Source organism: Notolepis coatsorum (genome assembly GCF_963971535.1).
Source record: "Notolepis coatsorum genome assembly, chromosome: 20".
Taxonomy (NCBI): Eukaryota; Metazoa; Chordata; class Actinopteri; order Aulopiformes; family Paralepididae; genus Notolepis; species Notolepis coatsorum.
Window position 1 is genome coordinate 49281467 of NC_140184.1, and position 22309 is coordinate 49303775.

Sequence of the window (22309 nt, forward strand, 5' to 3'; positions counted from 1 at the left end):
TTCAATGGCCGGGTGATCTGCAAGGGCAAACTGTCAGACACCTTTGCCATCACAACAGGGGTGCGGCAGGGTTGTCTTCTTTCTCCTTTGATTTTCCTCATTGCCATTGACTGGATCATGAGAAGAACAACTGAAAATCAACGGACAGGAATCCAGTGGACCTTGTTTACCCAGCTCGAGGACCTGGATTTCGCAGACGACCTTGCGCTAGTCTCTGAAAACCACACACACATGCAACAGAAGACAGATAGGTTATAGACTAACAATGACCAGCTTGGACTCAAGATCAACACCGGAAAAACCAAGACCATGAGGTTAAATCTAAAAACACATGATCCAATAACACTGAGGGGAGAGGCCATAGAGGACGTGGAGCACTTCACCTACCTAGGGAGTAACATCAGCAGGGATGGAGGAGCAGACAGGGACATAGAGGCACGCATCAGCAAAGCACAGGTAGCATTCAGGATACTCAGGCCAATCTGGTTGTCCAAGCAACTCTCCAACAACACCAAGCTACGGATCTTCAATAAAAATGTGAAGACTGTCCTGCTCTACGGCTCTGAGACGTGGAAGACTACTGAGGGCCTCACAAGCAAGATCCAGGTGTTTGTCAACAAATGCCTGCGCTACATCCTCAAGCTGTGGTGGCCCATCAAAACCACAAATGAAGAGCTGTGGAGGATAACCAACCAGGACAGCATAGCTACCACCATCAAAAGGAGAAAGTGGAACTGGATAGGGCATACCCTTAGGAAGGACTCCAACAACATCACTAGACAGGCCTTGGACTACAACCCGCAGGGGAAGAGGAAAGCCGGTAGGCCGAGAAACACCTGGAGACGTTCCACACTCCAAGACCTAAAGAACATCGGAGTGAGCTAGAAAGAAGCAAAGGCCCTGGCCCAGAAGAGAGTGAGATGGAGAGCTCTGGTGGACGCCCTATGCCCCCCAACGGGGTAAAGAGGATTAAGTCAAGTCTGACACACTTGAATCCTGATATTGAAATGTTTGTGCAATTGGTATTTTAAATTTGTAATACGTGTCCCTTGTGGCTTGCGCGCACTTTGCTACTGTAGCTAACGTTAGTTAGCAGGGATTGGGACATTTCATGCCTGTAATAATATTCAAAATATGGTTTTAGCTTCAACATTTACGTTTTGACAAACAAGTTCTAACGTTGTGTATAAAAATGCTCTGAGTCTGACACAGTTGAATCCTGATATTGAAATGTTTGCAATTGGTATTTAAAATGTGTGTCCAAATATGTGCGACACAATAGCATCAGTTAGATTAGCTAACTAGCATATGTTTGTGCCCTCATGGCTTTTGCGCACTTTGCTAATTGCTAGCTAACGTTCATTAGCAGGGATTAGGAAAATGCATGCCTGTAATAATATTCAAAATATGGTTTTAGCTTCAACATTTACGTTTTGACAAACAAGTTCTAACGTTGTGTATACAATGCTCTGAGTCTGACACAGTTGAATCCTGATATTGAAATGTTTGCAATTGTTTTTTTTTTTTTTATTATTATTTGTGTCCCTAGTGGCTTAGGTCTATTGTTCTAAGCATAACATTCTCAGAGTAGCTTTAACATTTGTTTGCCAAAATCTTTTAGTTCACAATCATTTCATCTTTGATAATATATTGTTTATTGAATATTAGCTAAAATATATATGACCGTGGGATGATGTTGAAACTAGATGCAGGAGTAAGCTTGTTGTCAAGTACATTGTATTTTTGTAACAGCTACCTCCGGAGATCGACGACTACCACAGACGTCAGACAGCCACAGCTAAGAGCCCAATAGCCAGCAAGGCCACTGGAGACCAGAGGCAGAGCAGCCATGGTCATTCACCAGGTCAGAGCGAAAGAGTAAATTATAAGGCACAACTACCTTACCTGCTACACTTAGGCTACCTGTCTAGATAAACCCAACTTCCTTTATACTTACCGGTCATACTTAGCTATATAAAAAAAAATATATATATATTTCATGTCAAAAAAACTTTTTTTTACTTCCGTTTTCTTTTTCTTTTTTTTGTGCCCTCCATACTAGCTCTTGCTAGTATTTTGTGCCCCCTTGTTTAAAAATTCCTAGAATTGCCACTGTTCGGATGTAAAGAGAATTATACCAAATATTACCAAAATGGTTCTAAAGAAATTGCCTATCCCACTTTTGATAAGCTTAGAAATAGGATTATTTTGGCGGTCAGGTGGCGTAACGGAGATTGCGTTCGTCACCAAACCCCGGAGCGGCTAGATTCGCCTGTTCGAATCCAGCTTACAGCTCCGGGGTTGTCACCAGCTTGGCTGGCCGTTCACACTAATACAATTGGCAGTATTAGAGGGTGGGAGAAGCTGGCGGGGTGGGTCCGGGTCGTTGTAAACAGCGACTCCTACAGTTCGGTCGGGGCGCCTGCTAAGCGCGGATAGGACTTGAGTGGGATAGTGTGATCCTTCCACACGCTACGCCCTCTCGATGAGAATCCGCGCTGCCAGGTGAAAAGAAGCGGTTGATTGGCTGGACGTGTGTCGGAGGAAGCACGTGGTAGCCTCCACTCTCCCAGACCGACTGTGGGGGGTAAGTGCGCAGCGACCAGGAAGGGGATTGGGAATTGGCATAACGACTAACATTGGGATGGGAGAAAATCGGATGAAAATGGAGAAAAAAATAAATAAAAATAAAATGAAAAAAAAATAGGATTATTTTAGCAAGTCAAAGATCTGAGTCGTGCGACTTGAGCTGTTGCACCTGTAAGTCATTCTGGATAAGAGCATCTGAGAAATTAACTTTCTGATTACCAGGCAACTGCTCTACCTCCTGAGTCCTGAGCCACTGTCACTCCACATTCTGTTTCTGTTCACTGTCCACAAAGCAGCTCAAAGTATGCCTTCATTATATCACAATACTCTTTGGTTTGGTTTTCTTTACTGACATAAATCTATATCAAATTGTCCATGATCAAGGAATACTGTGAATTCATATTAAAGGTACTGCCTGGGCTTGCCTGTGTGTGTGTGTGTGTGTGTGTGTGTGTGTGTGTGTGTGTGTGTGTGTGTGTGTGTGTGTGTGTGTGTGTGTGTGTGTGTGTTTGTGTGTGTGTATGGCTATGTACTGTAGAAATGTGTGTGTGTGGTATTTAAAGAAGATAAGAGCCATTAAGTCAGAAAGCAGAGATGAAGGGAGCAGGGGAAGCTTTTTGAAATGCAGTGTGGATGCTTAGCTGTATTCTTTGAATGTCGTTTGAAAACTGTAATCCACCCAAAAGGTCAAAAGTCTGCAGTTTTTTTCTTCTTCCTTTTTTGCATGTTTGTGCTGCTGTTTTAAGCCCAGAACACGCTTTGTACTCTGTTCAAAGAGCAACACGTGGGGTCTATGATGGGATTAGTCTCAATGATGCCGTTGGTGGTGTGTGCGTGTGTGTGTGTGTGTGTGTGTGTGTGTGTGTGTGTGTGTGTGTGTGTGTGTGTGTGTGTGTGTGTGTGTGTGTGTGTGTGTGTGTGTGTGTGTGTGTGTGTGTGTGTGTGTGTGTAGGTGTGTGTGTGTGTGTGTGTGTGAGAGAGAGTGAGAGTGAGTGTGTAGTTCTGTGTAGAATTAAAGATGGGTTGAAAGGTAGCATTCAGGTGTGGTTGATTTGTGTGTCTCTAATGGTGTGTGTGTGTGTGTGTGTGTGTTAGTGTGTGTGTGTGTGTGTGTGTGTGTGTGTGTGTGTGTGTGTGTGTGTGTGTGTGTGTGTGTGTGTGTGTGTGTGTGTGTGTGTGTGTGTGTGCGTGCGTGGGTGCGTGCGTGCGTGCGTGTGTGTGTGTGTGTGTACAGTATGTGTGTGTGTGTGTGTACAGTATGTGTGTGTGTGGATGTGGAGCAGGGCTGCTATGAATATCTTATAGTGAAGGTAGTTGTGTCTCTACCCTCACCTTTTTGGCTCCACCCTATGTCTTCATGTAGCATGAAGAACTCATGACGACCTTCTGTAGAAGTGAGTTGCAGAACACCAGACTGCCTAATGCAGGATTTCTCCACAGATTATTTGTTAGGGGTTTACTGTCGTAGCCATGGCACCTGTGAGTGGATGATGGCAGTCAGAGCCAAACGCCAGTGGGCCTGTACTGCCTACCTATTGTGTTCACTGCAGGTTCAAGATCCCCTGCTGGTTTGCCTGGGGGTCGGGGAGGCCCAGCAGGAGTATTGGTGAGGGAGAGAAGGCTCACACACAAGGCAGCTTCCTTGTTCACCACAGGGGCTAGCCAGTGGCCGAGAGCTGTAAGCGAGAAAGTAGATAGCAAGTAAGCACCTTGCTATCTACTGCACTATTGCACTAGACACAACAACCTGCAGGGCTTGCCCCCCGGCACACACACAACACGGGCAGCCTACCACAGCTGCCAGGTAATCTCCCATGCGGTCAAAAACTAACAAAAAAGAAAACCCACATCAATCTTGATGATTCCTGTCACCCCTGAAGAAGAACAGTGCTTGTTACACACACGCTTAACTCATTGACTGCCACGTTCTTTTCCCATCTTTACTCAATGGCGCCAGCGTTATTGACCATTTTTGCAATGTTTGCGGACCCATCGTGTGTTCTGTATTATAGCTATGGAGACAATAGTATGGCTCATTTGACAAGCATTGTTTATAGTCCAAGAGTGACAAACCAGTTCATTTCTACATACTGTAGTTTGTGCGCTATTACATGCTAAACATTCCAAAAGAATCCAGTCTTTTTTCATAGATCGCGAGATACGACACGCTATATGCATTATACTCAAATCGTTCTGGTTGCTCGCCTGAAACCCCAAATACATCCAAATCAAAGGTATATACCATATACATATGTGTCTTCACAAAATCATCAAGGGGGGGGGGGTCGTTTTAACTAGAAACTGCGATCGTTATGCGTAGCATGTTTTAGGTCCGGTAAAATACGACACTGTGATCGGTACAGAAGCATGTTTTAGGTAAAAAAATACCAGCAGGTTACCTAAGATAGACCAGAAGTCAGAAGATACTCCAAAATGAATAAATCCCAGTCGATCCCATGGCGATCGCAATTACTCGTGTATATTGGGCATGAATGAATGACTTTTATTTATATAGCACCCTTCACAGCACGAATGCACAGGGTGCTTTACACTACAGCACTAACACTTACACTAAATAAAAAAAACACAACAAAACAAAATCAGAAATAAATGACAACAACAACAGACAGCAGTTAAAAAACAGTGAAACCAGATAAAAAAAAAGTAGAATAAAAGAATTTGGATAAAATCATGAGTCACTAATTAAAACAAAACAAAAAATAGGAACAGGAACAAGAAAAAGTGCCTATGTATGACTAAAGGCCTGTCTGAACAAATGTGTTTTTAGTTGTTTTTTAAAAGAGTTTTCAGAGGGGGCAGTTTGCAGGTCCAGGGGGAGAGCGTTCCAGAGCCTTGGTGCTGTCACCTCGAAGGCTCGATCACCCCTTGTTTTCAGCCTGGACCTGGGGACCACCAGGAGGTGCTGATCGGCAGATCTGAGTGAGCGGGTGTTGGTGTAGGGATGGATGAGTTCAGTGATGGCATGGCTACCATACGGGAAATAATAGCTCTGAGGCACCAAATCTTCCACCGATTGCTATGTTGTGATCCACTCCTAGGCGGAAACAGCCAGAGGAAAGTCAGTACTGGAAGACAAGTGGTATCCCCAGTTCAAAAGGTAGGCGATACTGCCACCTGGCGAGATTTGATCGTCATTGCAATTCCAATGTAGGCAGATGTGCCAAGGAGACCCAGGGAGCTCCGGCTGAGTGTATAGAACGGGGTTCAAAGGGAAAATATCAAAGGATCCAAAAAACTTGTATAGTCGTTTTTGGCGCAGAAAGGGTTAAGAAGCACAACACCGGCATTGCGGCCCTCAGCAAAACCCTGTTTTAAGGGCAAGGACTCTATAACAGAGACGGGAGAACTATCTTCTGGAAGGGCCTTCCAGAAGGCTTCTGTTGACTCCATGGTGTAGGTTTGGCTGTGAGGACAAGCCTACTTCAGAAGATCCCAGATTCCCCAGTTGGCATCAGCGAAAGACTAATGACCTGGCGGATTCCCCTCACAAATATTTGCTATGCGACCCTCATCAGCACATCCGCACCAACACTGGATGCACCCGAAGGGCAAGGAACCTTTCTATGCCATCCTGCATTCTGCCATAAATAGCATTCACTGACAAGCCCATTCTCCTAGTGGACTTTGACACAAGAGTGTGAGGATAGGGGGTCTTGCGGAGCCCAATAGCAACACAGGAGGAGAGAGAATGGAGCGGTTTAGGGTTCTTTAATTGTTCTTCCCAAACAAGCAGAGTTATAACAGGAATGTGTGATAGATGGAAGTTATAATGTTCTTGGGGGGGGGGGGATGAGAACAGGTGCACTTCCAGTGCAGCTGTCGGCAGAGAGCACAGGTCTTGCTCTTGGGAGAGTGAGCAGGGGTACTCCTTGCTTGGCTCGAGTCGGCCAGGCAGGAAGGGCGCTGGAGCGGGTACGTACAGGTCTTGCGTTGGGAGAGTGAGCAGGGGTTCTCCTTGCTTGGCTCGAGACGTCCAGGCGGAAGGGTGCTGGAGCGGGGTCCTGGGGCACAAGAAACAGAAGATTAGGGAAGGGATAACACAGGGGTAGATACAGCTGGTCTTCAGGTAGAGTCGTCGACCCAGCTGCGCTCCTCCGGGCCGTAGCCCTCCCAGTCCACAAGATACTGATGCCCACGGCCACGAGGACGCACGTCCAGCAGCTGGCGGACAATGTAGGCCGGGTGGTCATCGATGACCAGCGGAGGAGGAGGCTCCGGAGCAGGAGGAGACAGGGGACAGGAGACCACCGGCTTCAGCTGCAAGACATGGAAGGAGGGGTGAATGCGCATGATGGCGGGGAGCTGGAGTTTAACGACCGAGGGGTTAATAATGGACAAGATCTTGTAGGGACCAACAAAACGGGGGGTGAGTTTGCGAGACAAAGACTTGAGTGGCAGGTCTCGGGACAAGAGCCAAACCATCTGACCTGGCTGGTAGTTGGGAGCCGAGGTCCGGTGGCGGTCGGCGAAGCGACGGTTCTGCTCAGCGGTGCGGAGCAGCGTGGCCCTCGTGTCCTCCCATATCCTCCTGCAGCGGCGAAGGTGGTCCTGCACCGAAGGCACGGCGATCTCCTCCTCCTGTGCAGGGAACCGCGGGGGTTGGTAGCCCAGAGAGGACTCAAAGGGAGACTGACCTGTGGCTGCGGAGGACAGCGAGTTGTGGGCGTACTCAATCCACGGCAGGAACGTACTCCAGTCGGAGGGGTCCCGGGTCGTCACGCAGCGGAGGGCGGATCCCAGGTCCTGGTTGGCCCGTTCCGACTGACCGTTGGTCTGCGGGTGGAACCCAGAGGAGAGACTGACCGTGGCCCCCAGGGCCCGACAGAAGGCCTTCCAGACCTGCGAGATGAATTGCGGGCCCCTGTCGGAGAAGATGTCCACCGGGATCCCGTGGAGGCGGAAGACGTGGAGCACCATCAGGTCCGCGGTTTCTGAAGCAGAGGGGAGTTTGGGGAGAGCAACAAAGTGCACGGCTTTCGAGAAACGGTCCACGATAGTGAGAATGACTGTGTTACCGTGTGAGGGAGGCAGACTGGTGACGAAGTCCAGGGCGACGTGTGACCAGGGCCGACCGGGAACAGGGAGCGGCTGGAGGAGCCTGGCGGTGCACGCAAGGATGAAGTTGCGGGTGTCCTCCCTCATGGTGACCCACCAGAAGTGCCGCTTCAGCAGGGACAGGGTACGGTTGATCCCAGGATGACAGGCCAACCAGGAAGCGTGGACCCACTGAAGCACCTGGGAGCGGACAAGGTCGGGGACAAAAAGCCGGTTAGGTGGGCCGTATCAGGATCAGGCTGGACGCGCGTGGCCTCCCGGACGACGGACTGGATCTCCCAGGTGGCGGCGGCCACCAGGCAGGAGGAGGGGAGGATAGTGTCCGGGTGCGCGGAACCCTCTTCGGGGACAAACTGCCTGGAGAGAGCGTCTGGCTTGATATTCTTGGAGCCAGGCCTGTAGGTCAGGGTGAAATTGAACCTGGTGAAGAACAGTGCCCAGCGTGCCTGGCGGGAGTTCTGGCGCTTGGCCGTCTGGACGTAGGCGAGGTTCTTGTGGTCAGTCCAGACCAGGAAGGGGATCTCCGATCCCTCCAGCCAGTGCCTCCATTCCTCCAGAGCCAGTTTGACTGCCAGGAGCTCCAGATTCCCGATATCGTAATTGGCCTCCGCTGGGGTCAGGCGGCGAGAGAAGAAGGCGCAGGGATGCAGTCTCTGGTCGAGAGCGGAGCGTTGTGAGAGGACCGCCCCTACTCCGGTACTTGAGGCGTCCACCTCCACCATGAACTGGCGGGACGTGTCCTGCTGGACGAGGATGGGCGCGGAGGTGAAGCGCCGGCGCAGCTCGGCGAAGGCGGAGTCCACTCTGTCTGACCAGACGAAGGGCACGGAAGGCGAGGTGAGCTGGGTGAGGGGTGCAGCGACCCGGCTGTAGTCCCTGATGAAACGCCGGTAGAAGTTAGCAAACCCCAGGAAGCGTTGGAGCTGCTTGACGTTGGTGGGACGGGGCCAGTCGGTCACCGCCTTGATCTTCTCGGGGTCCGCCCGGATCTTGCCGCCCTCGATGATGTAGCCGAGGAACCCGATGGAGGAGACGTGGAACTCACACTTCTACGCCTTGACGAACAGCTTGTTCTCCAGCAGGCATCGGAGGACCCGGCGGACATGCTGAGTGTGCTCTTCCATAGAGCGGGAGAAAATCAGAATGTCGTCCAGATAAACAAAGACAGAGCGGTTAAGGACATCACGGAGAACGTCGTTGACAAGGGCCTGGAAGACAGCAGGGGCGTTGGTCAACCCAAAAGGCATTACCTTGTACTCGAAGTGTCCGAGAGGGGTCTTAAAGGCCATCTTCCATTCGTCACCCTCCCGGACGCGGACAAGGTGATAGGCATTTCTGAGGTCCAACTTCGAGAAAATGGTGGCACCTTGCAGGGGTTCGAAAGCAGAGTTAATCAATGGCAGGGGGTACTTGTTCTTGACCGTGATGTTGTTGAGACCCCGGTAGTCGATACAGGGGCAAAGGGAGCCATCCTTTTTAGACACAAAAAAGAACCCCGCGCCGACAGGAGAGGAGGAGGGGGTAATAATGCCCAAGGCCAGGGACTCGTGGACGTATTTCTCCATAGACTCTCTCTGGGCGTGAGAGGTTAAACAGGCGACTAGCGGGGAGCAAATCAATAGCACAGTCGTACTGGCGATGAGGTGGCAGGGAGACAGCCTGTTGTTTACTAAACACAGCCTCTAGATCGTGATAAATTGGAGGAACAGTCGAAAGGTCAATAGGTTCGTTGGGATTTATTACAGGGTTGTGTAGCTTTAGCCAAGGCATGCCTAGCACGATGGGGTTATGGGGGGATTCAGTGACGTGGAAACGGATCTCCTCGCTATAATTCCCGGAGAGTTGAAGGCGGAGAGGCATGGTGTGGCGGGTTATTTGCGAGAGCAACCTCCCGTTTAGGCCTTGAGCATCGCGGGGAATTGGCAAGGCGTCGGTGGCAATGTGGTAGTGGGACACTACCCCAGCGTCAATGAGGTTTTCGTCTGCGCCCGAGTCGACCAGCGCGGACAGAGGGAGTGTGGTAAAGCGTGGCACTGAACAAATTTAAGGCTTGTGCATGCGCCCAGCGTCACTGTCGAGCCCCGTCGTTTGGGCGAACCGAACATGAAGCGATGGAGTGGCCTAGTTGCCCGCAGTACAGACATGCCCCTGACCTGAGTCTGTGACGGCGTTCGCGGAGAGGGAGGCGAGAGCGGTCGAGTTCCATAGGCTCCGAATCGTCGGCTCTGTGGCTCTGCAGCGGCACACTATTGACGTGTGCTCCGGATCTGCAGCTCTGCGGTTCTGCAGCGGCACACTGTTGATGGCGCTGGCTTTTTCACGGCGGCGCTCCCGAAGACGCGCGTCCAAATCTCTGGCCAAGTTAATCAAATTGTCAAGGGAAGTGGGCTTCTCTTTAGACGCCAATTCGTCTTTTAGGACGTCGCTGAGGCCCTGGCGGAAAGCCCCTCATAATGGCTCGTCGTTCCACTGAGAACCAGCTGCCAGGATACGGAATTCAATAGCATACTCGCTCACGCTGCGGTGTCCTTGGCGGATGGTGAATAAAGCGGCCGTTCTATCTGAACCACCGGGGGGATGGTCGAAAACTTTTCGCATGTCGCCGATGTAATCGGAGTATGAATCCGCAGAGGGAGGAATTACTGAAGAGGAGGGCGGTTGCCCACTCTAACGCGGGACCCATGAGCAAACCAGACAGGTAGGAGATTTTGGATTTGTCGCTCTGGTAGGTTAGTGGTTGTTGCCCAAATACTCAAGAGCATTGGAAGAGAAAGGCACAACACTTGGCAACGTTTCCGTCGTAACGCTCTGGCGCGGGTACGTGGGGCTCCCTGTACTGGGATGCAACAGGTGGAGACACCACGGGTGGAGAGACAACAGGGGGAACGACTATCTGGGATGCTACATATGCAGTGAATCGTTCAAATTGTTTGTCTCGCTCCGCGGAGCTGAGCGTGAGGGTGCCGAGCTGGGACATGGCTTCTTCCAGTAGTTGTGTGTGTTTATTTACCAGAATGGCGTGTCCGGTGACAGCGGCCTGGATGTTTCTGCTCCATTCCCCGGCGTCCTGTGTCGCTGAGTCCGACGTCATGGTCGCAGTGTTCTGTGAGGATAGGGGGTCTTGCGGAGCCCAATAGCAACACAGGAGGAGAGAGAATGGAGCGGTTTAGGGTTCTTTAATTGTTCTTCCCAAACAAGCAGAGTTATAACAGGAATGTGTGATAGATGGAAGTTATAATGTTCTTGGGGGGGGGGGGGGGGGATGAGAACAGGTCCACTTCCAAAAAAATTAAATATGATCTCAATATCGCTGTACAGCGTGGTTTGGCAGAATTTGCATGGCCGGGATTGGCGGTGGATGTGTTAAGAACAAATGCAAGACCTCCTGGCAACACCCCAGCATCAAACACGGGCATCTCCTGCACTACATCATTGTCCACCAAGCTGACAGGAAGGAGGTGCGAGTCACCAGGGCCATGCGTGGAGCCGACTGTTGGACAGACCATCGATTAGTCAGAGCCCAACTCAACCTGGAAATTCATGCCCCAACTGAGAAAAACACAACCATGCAGGAAGCTAAACTGTGATACACTAAAGTCCATACACTCAATCAACCAGCTCAGGGGACAGATTGCAATCCAGCTGTCTAGATCCCAGAAACACAAGCAGACTCCAACATCAGTTCTACCTGGAGCATCCTACATACTCACCCTCATCAGGCAGCAGTACAGTCTACATCTAACAAGGGACATCGAAGAAGGGAGATCCCCCCTTGAACGGCCCTTCTAAGGGTTCTCTCCTCCACATTGCATGTGGTGCATTTTTTCTTATTGCTAGGTTTTAGTGAGTTTTTCCTTACCTTCGCGTGGTGTATGTCTGGGAGTAGGGCTGTCCCCGACTAAGGATTTGGATAGTCGACTATGATTGGCCAAAACTTGCCGTTAGTCGACTATTAGTGGACAAAAAAATAAAAAAATGTATAATATATATATATATATATATTTTTTTTATCATTCCATTTGGGTGGTGGGGGGTGCTTAATGTCTGAAGGAGGCGACTGAAGGCTTCTTGTCCTCTGCAAAAGCATGCAATTGGTCCACTGATGGATACATCTTGATATTTGTCTAGTCTAGTGTGTTCATTAGATGGGTGAAATCCTCTTTCAGTGCCTCTGTGCCTGTTTTCTTAGGCAGTTAGCCTCTGGTATGCGTGCCATTAGCGTTAGCCACACTTCTAGGCCTCTTTTCTTTTGGAAAGAATGATACAAAAAAATATTTTTTTATAAATATTATTATTATTATTATTATATATATTTTTTTATTCGACTAAGACGTTGGCAGTCGACTACGGCTCCTTTTGTTTAAAGAAGACGTGTAGGGTACGCCAGATGGAGACACCAAGACAGGTTTGCCATTAATGCACTAGGTATTCATAACCTATTCATAAGCAAAACACAAGGCCCTTGCAGCTCACCTCGCAAACCCCCAATCCACTTCAACAACATCAGGACCAAAACCCAGTATACCCTCAGATACATGGAGAATGACCGGTGGACCAAGAAAGCCAGCGAAATACAATACCATGCAGACACCAACTTTCATGCCATGAAGTCTATCTATGGCCCACAGTGGAAGATCAGCAGATGAGGCCAAGGATAAATAACAGATCCCGGACAGATAGGCTGAGCACTTCAACACCCTACTGAATACCTCAAATCCAACTCAAATGGATATACTCTCTGACCTCCCATGTCTGCCCCCTGTCAACTGTCTAGACTCCCTACCATTTCTCAGAGGTACGCAAAGATACTATGAGCTTCAAGAACAACAAGAGCCGGCTTTGATGGAATCATGGCATAAAAAAAATGGGGGATAATAATAATAATAGATTGAATTTATAGAGAGAAGCGCCTTTCTCAGACTCAAGGACACTTTACATGAGAGAGAAGCTATATAAAGGTAAAAATAGGAATATAAAAAAAGAAATAGGAAAAGATAAATAATAATAATAATAATAATAATAATAATAATAATAATAATAATAATAATAATAATAATAATAATAATAATAATAATAAGGAGGCAAGGTGCTGTCCAATTGGACAAAACAGTAACAGAAAAATAAGCAAAAAAAACGAAAACAGCGGGATCGGTAGCTTAAAAAGAGTCAGGGGGGAAGAGTGTGGGCTACTTGGGAGCAGGGCTGTGTTGCGCGAAGGCAAGTGTGAACAGATACCTCCTTGCTATCGTCCACACCAACTGGTCACTGTCATCTGGTCTTCTGAAGTCATCCTGCAAGATTGGAAGGATGCTAATGCTAACATCATTGCAATGTATAAGGGCAAAGTTGACAAAGCAGACAGCGTTTAACAGCAGAGGCATCTCCCTGCTATCAGTGGCCGGGAAGGTGCTGTTTTCTAAGCTTGGCTGGGTTGTGATTGAGACCACAACTGACCCTAGAGGCTGACCACTAACTGGCGGGTTGTTGGTTCAATCCCCATCACAGACAATATGGTGTATCACACCTGGTGGAGGGTGGCTGGTATTACATCTTCAGTGCCCACCAGCAGTACTGAACTGCTCCAGTGGCACTGCACTGCGGCTAACCCTGTTCTCTGACCTCTGTAATGAAGTGCCTCTTGTAGGGGGGTTTTGTGTATCTAGGAGGGATGTGAGTCATTCCCATTACTGTACCCTGTATAAATATAACGTAATGTTCTTCCTCTTCTCCTTCTTGTCCCTTTTCTCCTTCTTCTTTTTCTCTTTTTCTCCTTCCCCTTCTTCTACCAACATAAATTGTCTTCATACAAGTATGAAGAGACAAGAGTGCTGCTCTATAAGGGTTCAAGTTCAAGTAATTCAATAACTGAATTACCTCTCTCCGACCATCACTGTATATTCTTTGATGCTCAAATAACCCTTACTAAAACAAAAAAAATAAATCATAGTTCAAAAGAGGCTCCTAAACGTCAAGGCTGGATCAAAGTTCATTAATCTTATCAGACTACATGAACCACACAATCATGCCAGCTCTCTAAATGAAATGGTAGAAAATCTCAATGATGCACTGTCATCTGTATTAAATTCTGTCGCCCCACTAAAAACGAAAAAGAAGAAAAACCAGAGCCTCCCCTGGTTGAACTATAATGCGGTCAACAAAGAAAAAAGGAAATGTCCACTATCTGCTGTGATATATACAAAGATGCTTTACTGTAACTGCCTATAATAAAACTGTCCGCTTAGCAAGGAAAGACTACTTATCTAAAATCATTACAGAAAATGCTGGAAACTCCAGAATCCTTTTTTCAACTATTAACCTACTACTCAACACTGCCCCTACACCTCCTCAGTCATCAACGTTTAAGTGTGAAGAACTTGCACTATTCTTTAACAACTAAATAACCTTGATCAGGGCCAGCATTACTCATGATGGAAATAAAGCTGATTACAGCAAACCGCGCAATGTAACCATGAGAAGATTCACATGCATCACATTAGATGAACTCTGCAAAACTGTCTCAGAATCTAACTCCTCCACCTCAGACATTGATCCTATACCTATAGCTTTCTTCAAACGGGTGTTTAATAGTGTTTCAAGCCCTGTGCTAGATATCATCAACACTTCCCTTAGAACTGGTATTTTCCCAGATGCCTTTAAAACTATCTATATAACCTAGTTATATGAGTACTGGCTGAGCGTCCTGCTCTTCGCCATCGAGATATACCTCATCTCCAGTACCTAGTGTACTCCATCAATGAATAAAAACAATACACCCAGCACCTGCCAGGCCCCGCCCTAGTGACGTACTATATAGCACTAGGCGTGGTCACCACTCGCTCTTCCTCGGAAAAAATTATTTCCAAAGAAAAGTTTCCCCAAGGGACCTCAGGGCAAGCTAAGAGCAGGACGCTCAGCCAGTACTCATATAACTAGGTTATATAGATAACCTATCGTTATATTAGTCGTACTGGCGAATCGCGTCCTGCTCTTCGCCATCGAGATATGGGGACAGAGCAGACGCGAGGACCGACAAATGCACCCCCTGAGGACCCGAAAGCCCACATCAGGGGGGAGGGGAGTCCCATCACCCCATCCTTCCTAATGAAGAGGGTGCGGCAGTCACCTCCACCCGAGTGCGAACAAGAGGGAACTAGAACCTCTTGAACGCACAGCACAGGCGGAACCATGTGTGACACAACACATTGTGGCCCACACCCACACAACCCTGCTACCCCACCAAAGGACGGGAAGCAGGAGAGGTTCCAGACCTCAGAACCGCCTGGGAGACAGAACCCCCGGTCATGTCCATGAGGTAAAACCTTACGAAGGGACCCGGTGAGGACCACGAAGTCGCAGCACAGATGTCCTCCACCGAAGCCCCACCCAGCAGGGTGGCAGAGGCCGCCACCCCACGAGTGGAGTGCACCCTGACGCCCCCAGGGGGAGCCAGACCGGCCAACGTGTAGCAAAGGGCAATGCCCTCGCACAACCAATGGGACAGGCGCTGTTTCGACAGTGCCTTACCAGCACGAGAGCCACCGTAACAGACAAAGAGCTGATCGGTAGCCCTGAGGCCCTGAGTACGGCTGAGGTAAATCCCCAAGCCCGGACCGGACATGACAGGTGAAGGCTCGCCTCCAACTCACTAGCGTGAGGAGGCGGATGAACGCCTGAACGATAATATCCCTGGAGCGGAAAGAGCTCCGGATATTCTTTGGCATGAAGACTGGATTAGGCCTCAGAGTGGCACCGCTATCGAAACGAATAGACAGACACTCAGGCCGCACCGAGAGAGCACAGAGCTCACCCACGCGCTTAGCGGAGGTGACGGCCAGCAGGAACGCAGTCCCAAAGGCCTTGCTCAAGAAGCTCAAACGGGGCCCCGCACAACCGACCGAGGACCAATTGAAGATCCCAACTCGGAGCCAGAGAATGTTTCACCGGCTTAAGGCGCCGAGCGCCAAGCAGTAAACGCTTCACAAGAGGGTGGCCTTACACCACTCTTGGAAAATACGCCACCTACCCGCGTAACCCGCAATAGTAGAGGTAGCATGCGCGTTCCGGATGGTACCAACCACAGAAGGATCCATCCTCTCCAGACTCACCCTCTCACCAGCTAAACCATCAGCAGCTGGCCCAGCACAGGGAACTAACACAGAGACCTGTGCGCTTGAGAGAGGGCCTGCGATGACCAAGGAACAGGCCATGACGGGATACCAAGAGCTGGATCAGGACCGGGAACCACACAGCTGCGCCCCGATCCTCCCTGTCTGTCGATATACGACACTGGCGTCGTATTGTCCGTCCTGATCAAACACCGTTTGAGGACCAGAAGGACCGCTTTCAATACCAACACATTGAACATAGTGCAGACCGGGCAGCATGGCTTGCCAGCTGCCCCCTACTGCGTTGGCCCGACGCGTCTCCAGCGAGGGAGGCGTTGGTGAAAAACGTGACGTGTGACAGCCTACTGCCCATGGGGACCCCCCTGGTGAGGACCCCAGGCCCTCCCCAGGGGGCGAGGTCCTCCAGTACTGACATGGGAACCTTAGCCGCTTCCACTTGCCTCTCACGGGTCTATTTCCATACTGGAAAAGAACCACCTCCGTAACCTCCGCCTGGGGTGAAGAGGAGGCCAAGAGGGACCACGGAATGAGCAGATGCCATCATACCGAGCAGGCGTATCACAGACAGCGCCGTAACCGTCCTAGGACGGAACCTCCCGAGCGTGTCGACAACATGCTCTGAGAGGGATGCCCATAGCACTCCACCTGTTGACTGGGAAGAGGAGTACTCTACTTCCAGTCTACAGCAACCCCAGGCTGGTAGGAAACCTGCCTGGAATGAGACCTGACAATCCACCTTGACTGCCAAGGACCAGAACGTCGTCAGGGCAGAATACACTTCGTAACCCCTGACAACGCAGAGGCCCCAGTGCGGCCTCCACGCACTTGGTGAAGATGCGGGGAGCCAGAGAAAAGCCGAACGGCAGCCTCTGGTACTCATACGCTAACCCTGCAAATTAAGCGCAGGTAAGCCCTAGGATGGAAGATCGGGGATGCGAATACGCATCCTACAGATCTATGGAGGAGAACCAGACCCCCACCTGACAGTGTTCAACAGGTAGGAGACGATCCAAAAAAATGCTGAACCTTCCCATGGGACAGGTCCAGCATGGGTCTGACACCCCCCCTCCCGATTTCTCAGGAACCAGAGAACACCGGGAGGAAAACGCCACGACGATGGCTTGCTTCGTCCACAAAGATTGGATCTCGTTTACCAGAGCTGTCACTGCTGGTGACCCTGACAATAGGGTCTGTACCAAACCCGAAAACGGGTGGGGTTGTGTAAATACAAGTCCCCGCCTCAGCGTTCTCTCCATCCACCTCGACATATGGTACTGCTGTAGCCATATGTGATGACACTCCCAACGCACCCGCCGCCATGTGGCGCAGGTCCGCTAGGAACTGTAGATAGGCGGCCCGGTCCCACCCGCTGTGCGTAGCCAACCCTGGACCCGTGCGAGCAGAGTGTTCCGTGTCGGGACGTCTGACCCTGACACTACCCACGAGGCAATCACACCCAAGGGGGGACCCCGACAGAAAGGGCCGGTTTAATACGGGGGAAGCTGACATCAGTCTAGGTGACAAAAGCTCCCCCACTGAACACCCCTCCAGAACATGCTGAGGAGTTGTTCTGCAGCCGGACATGCAAGGTGTGAGGCCCCCATGGGTTCCTACACACCGTAGCCCTGCAGTGATATTACTACCACCCAAATCACGCGCGCCTGCGAGACCACTGCCAATCTTTCAGGAGTGGGAGGCACCAACATGATACCCAGCCTGGTGAAGGCGAGGTCGGGGAAGCCCACACTATGTGCCTCAAAAGGTTTCGAGCCCCCCTGCTGACAACACTTGTAGTTGACAGACGTAACACCAGGCTCAACCAAACACAGCTTATGGTGTGGGAGCCGCTTGACAGCACAACATTCTCACGGACAGACCCAGGCTCAGCCATCAACTGGGTGTCAGCCCCTGTCCCCATGAGAAGCGAAACGTGGGGCCGCATGCGCTTCAACGAAGGCTTGCGGCCCGCCGCCAAAGTAAACAAATCAGAGCCCCTTTTCCGCTGATGTTGGGGGAGGGAGTGATCGGAGAGCGGGCTGCTCGCGGCAGGACGGCGACGGCTTGTATATTCCAAGCCGAGCTCATCCAACATGGCCGATCCCTCGGCCGCCAAGGCTGTCGGCCTTGTGCACACCTGTCGATTCAACGCCCAGGATACCTCTGGCGGGGGAAAACATGGCCGCCTGTCGAGGGCCTCGCCATAGCCGCTGACGAGGCCGTGCTCTCACCTCTGGCTGCGCGGCGTGAGGCGGTGTGGGGCCTAGGACAAATACCGCCCGCGCTCCAGCGGAAGACCAAGATCCTCTGCGGAGAGGGGAGCCCTGAGCGGTTATAGCTTGCGGCTAGGTCAAAGCTAATAACGTCAACAACCTCGCGCAATGTGTCGACGTCGGCTGGCCCTCAAGGCCCCTCCACCAGACACCATTTTTGACAGAAAAAACAGCAATTCGAACACAGTTACTAATCGCTGCCAATTCCATACCGTGGCGGTACAGGCTTTAACAGCCCACCAGCCACTCGCCGGGCCAACCCACCTCATGGCGTCGGCCGGGCGGGGCACTGTTTCAACATGTCAAAAGCAAATGACTGATGCTAACACGGAGCACCAGTGGTGGTTGCAACCAGCAACCTCCACTGTGGTGTGCACCATGAATGGGTTAATGAATAAATGAACTAACACCACCAATATACTGTAGAATGGGCTAGCCCATGCACACAACGTTAAAGGGATGCGGACCAGAGAACCAGTCCCGCATTCATTCATAATATTCACAAACAGCACACCAGCCCTAGACCTCAGCCCATTTACCCATGAAAAGGTAAACAAAGCCCCCCCGCAATACTCCCCCAGTAGACACCGATTGACCGTCAGCATGAATGGTTAAGAGGAGGGAAGACTGTAGTGTAGACATTCCCGCATCAGGGAGACAAAACAGAAACAGTAGCCCAACATAGCATAGCGTTAGCCGCGCGCTCCAGAATAACGGGGAAAACAACGTTTACCCAGATATCCCGCCGCTTGCGCCAATACACAACTCGGTTGTCTCCCGGGACAACTCGAGCACATCACAAACGCCAGCATTGTCATGCCTAGTGACATCCCACAGCGGGGAACAGTAGAACAGTGACCCAGCAGTATAGCATTTAGTATTAGCAGCGCGCTCCAGGACAGCCTGGGAAACGTCCACTTCAGAGGGACGTTTACCCAAACATCCTGCCCCTGGCGCCGATATACAACTCGGTTGTCTAACAAAACAACACGCAGCAATACTAACACCAACGTTAATGCCTAGTGGCGCAGATCCTACCTTGTGTGAGGTAGCTCGATAGCTACACCTCACACGCCGTCCCTCTGTCTGCTGTCAACAAGATGAGGAGACTACAGACTCGACGCTGAGATGCATCGAAATGCATCCCGCTGCAGAGTCGCAGAACCCATACGAGCGCCGTCAGAACATGCCGCGAAGATTCCAGCGGTAGGCAAATCTCTGGTAAGCACTCAATATTACGTAATTTCTCTAAACTTTTCATGACAACTAGTTGCATAGGGTGCACGCATCCGCTATGATGGAAACGAAAATAGAGGAAGAGCGAGTGACCACGCCTAGTGCTATATAGTACGTCACTAGGGCGGGGCCTGGCAGGTGCTGGGTGTATTGTTTTTATTCGTTGATGGAGTACACTAGGTACTGGAGATGAGGTATATCTCGATGGCGAAGAGCAGGACGCGATTCGCCAGTACGACTAATATAACAGCGGTTGTAAAGCCATTACTAAAGAAACCTAACTTGGATAGTAATGTACTGGCAAACTATCAAACAATATCTAACCTACCATTCATTAGTAAAGTACTTGAAAAGATAGTTTCAGCTCAAATTAATTCCTTTCTTGAAGAAAACAACATCTTAGAATAATTTCAATCGGGATTCAGAAAATATCATAGCACTGAAACTGCCGTCACCAAAATAATCAGTGACCACAAACTAAACTCTGACGAGAATAAGGTCTCCATCCTTATCCTGCTAGATCTCAGTGCAGCATTTGATACAATCGATCACGATATTCTAATCAATTGTCTTGAAAACCTTATCGGTTTCTCAGACTATGTGCTAAGCTGGTTTAAAACATACATCAGAGGGAGGAAATGATATGTTAAACTATGAGGCCACATGTCTGAGATATATGACAACAACTATGGAGTTGCACAAGGGAGTTGCTTAGGTCCTTTACTCTTCTCCCTTTACATGTTACCGCTGGGTGATATCATCCGAGAACATAATGTAGGTTTCCATAGCTATGCGGATGATACACAACTGTACATATCTGCTGAACCAAATGATACAGCTATTCACTCCATCACAGACTGCTTATTGGCAATAAATAATAAATAAATGGATGAGTAAGAACTTCCTGAAACTAAATGAGAACAAAACTGAAATTCGAATTATCTGCCCCAAAACAAAAAAAGAAATGTTAATAAAGAACCTGGGAGGACTAACCCCTTGGATCAAATCTGAGGTCACAAGTCTCGGGGTTATCATAGATTCAGAACTGAACTTCAATTCTCATATTACCTAAGTGACCAAAACATCGTTCTTCCATCTCACAAATATAGCAAAAGTACGACCATGTATTAATCAAAACGATGCTGAGAAGCTAATTCATGCATTCATATCTAGCCGGTTAGACTACTGTTACTGTTAGCTTCAGCTAATCCAAAACTCTGCAGCCCGACTGCTAACTCGAACCAAAATGAGAGAGCACATTAGTCCGGTCTTAGCTGCTCTACACTGGCTTCCTGTAACATTTAGAATTGACTTCAAGGTCCTTCTCCTTACATACAAAGCTCTAAATGGACAGGGACCTAGCTACATCGCCAACACTAATAAATTACAGGCCAGCAAGAACACTGCGATCATCAACTGCTGGACTACTAGAGGCTCCCAGAAACGTCAAAAGAGGATCGGTGATGCAGCCTTTATCAACTACGCCCCGAAAAGATAGGTTATGAATATAACCGTAGTTCTATGAGTACTAGTGACGCTCAGCGTCATCTGCACATATCTCACTCCAGTGACGTGCACTGAATAAAAACTTCACAAATGCACCTTACATACCAGCATCCGTCTGGCCACACCCCCATCTGCTACCTACATAAGCAGGGGTGGGGCCACACACTCATCTCCTTCTCAAATTTCACCACAAGGCAAGATCAAAGGCCGCAGTGGCGTCTAGACGCTGAGCGTCACTAGTACTCATAGAACTACGGTTATATTCATAACCTATCGTTCTATATCGTACTAGCTTACGCTCAGCGTCATCTGCACAATGGGAGCTGAGCGGGAGCTGAAGCTCGACAAATGTACCCCACTGAGGCCCCCACAACCATCAGAACCGGGGAGGGCCGAGCCCCCCGACCCTCCCTAATGGAGGGATACCCTCCCTATTGGAGGACGGGAGGGAGACGGATCCAACCGTGCGAAGAGGAACTCAAGCAACTCAACGCACAGGGTGAGCAGACCGTGGCATGACCCCAGGACTACGCACACGCACACCCCGCATGCCACCAGGGAACGAACGGAAGGAACAAACCTCGTTACCGCCCCCAAAATCACGGGGTCAAGAGCAAACTCAACCCAGTGGCAAGGCCGTAGCAGCAGAGCGCGAAGGAAGACCCAGACCCAGAAGGGACTGGATCCCCTTGGAAAAAGGGAGCCCGGAGAGGCCAATGACGCCACAGCATCAAGACCTCACCAGGCGGTCACTAGTGACACCGCCCCCCACATCGCCAGCGTATTCGGACAGGGCCCATCCAAGAGCAGGCCCTTCCCCCCACTATCACGCCACCTGGCACACTGACCCTGGCATACTCAGCGCACCGGGGAGACGACCTCCAGAAGAGGCCGATCCCTCAATCCAGGCAGCAGGCACTTGACCCGAACCTGGAGCACTGCGGACGAGACAGGCGCCAAAGGGGTCAACTGAAAACAGCACCCCGGTGGAAGGGGCGTATGCTGGCATTGTTGAGCACCATGTCAAAGCCTCCACCAAAAAACCCTGATGCTCTAGAGGGGCCGAGGCAGAGAAGGCTGACACGATTGGCAGACGTCATGAACGTGCAGGGGCACACTCAACCGGGTAACCCGGGAGTTGACTCCGCTCCAACACACCAGGGAATCAACCACCCTCTTGGTTCCACATGCGGTGGTTGTTCCTATAACCCCTCAGGAAAAAACTCCAAAACACACCTGCGGGTATACACTGGCTATACCGCAGTACAAGTGTTTCAGTTTTCAAAAAGATGTTATCCCAGGCCTACGGGTCGACGAAAACAACTTCGGACCGGGAAGCACACAGGGATGCCAGAGGATTTCTATAAAGACCACCTCAACAGCCCCCTCTCAGCCATGCATAAGCGGGAGAAGAGAGGGGCGAAAAGAATGGAGAACAAAGTCCCTTCATGACAGCACAAGGTACAACATGTACCAACAACAGTGTCTCCAAACGCCCAACCCTGT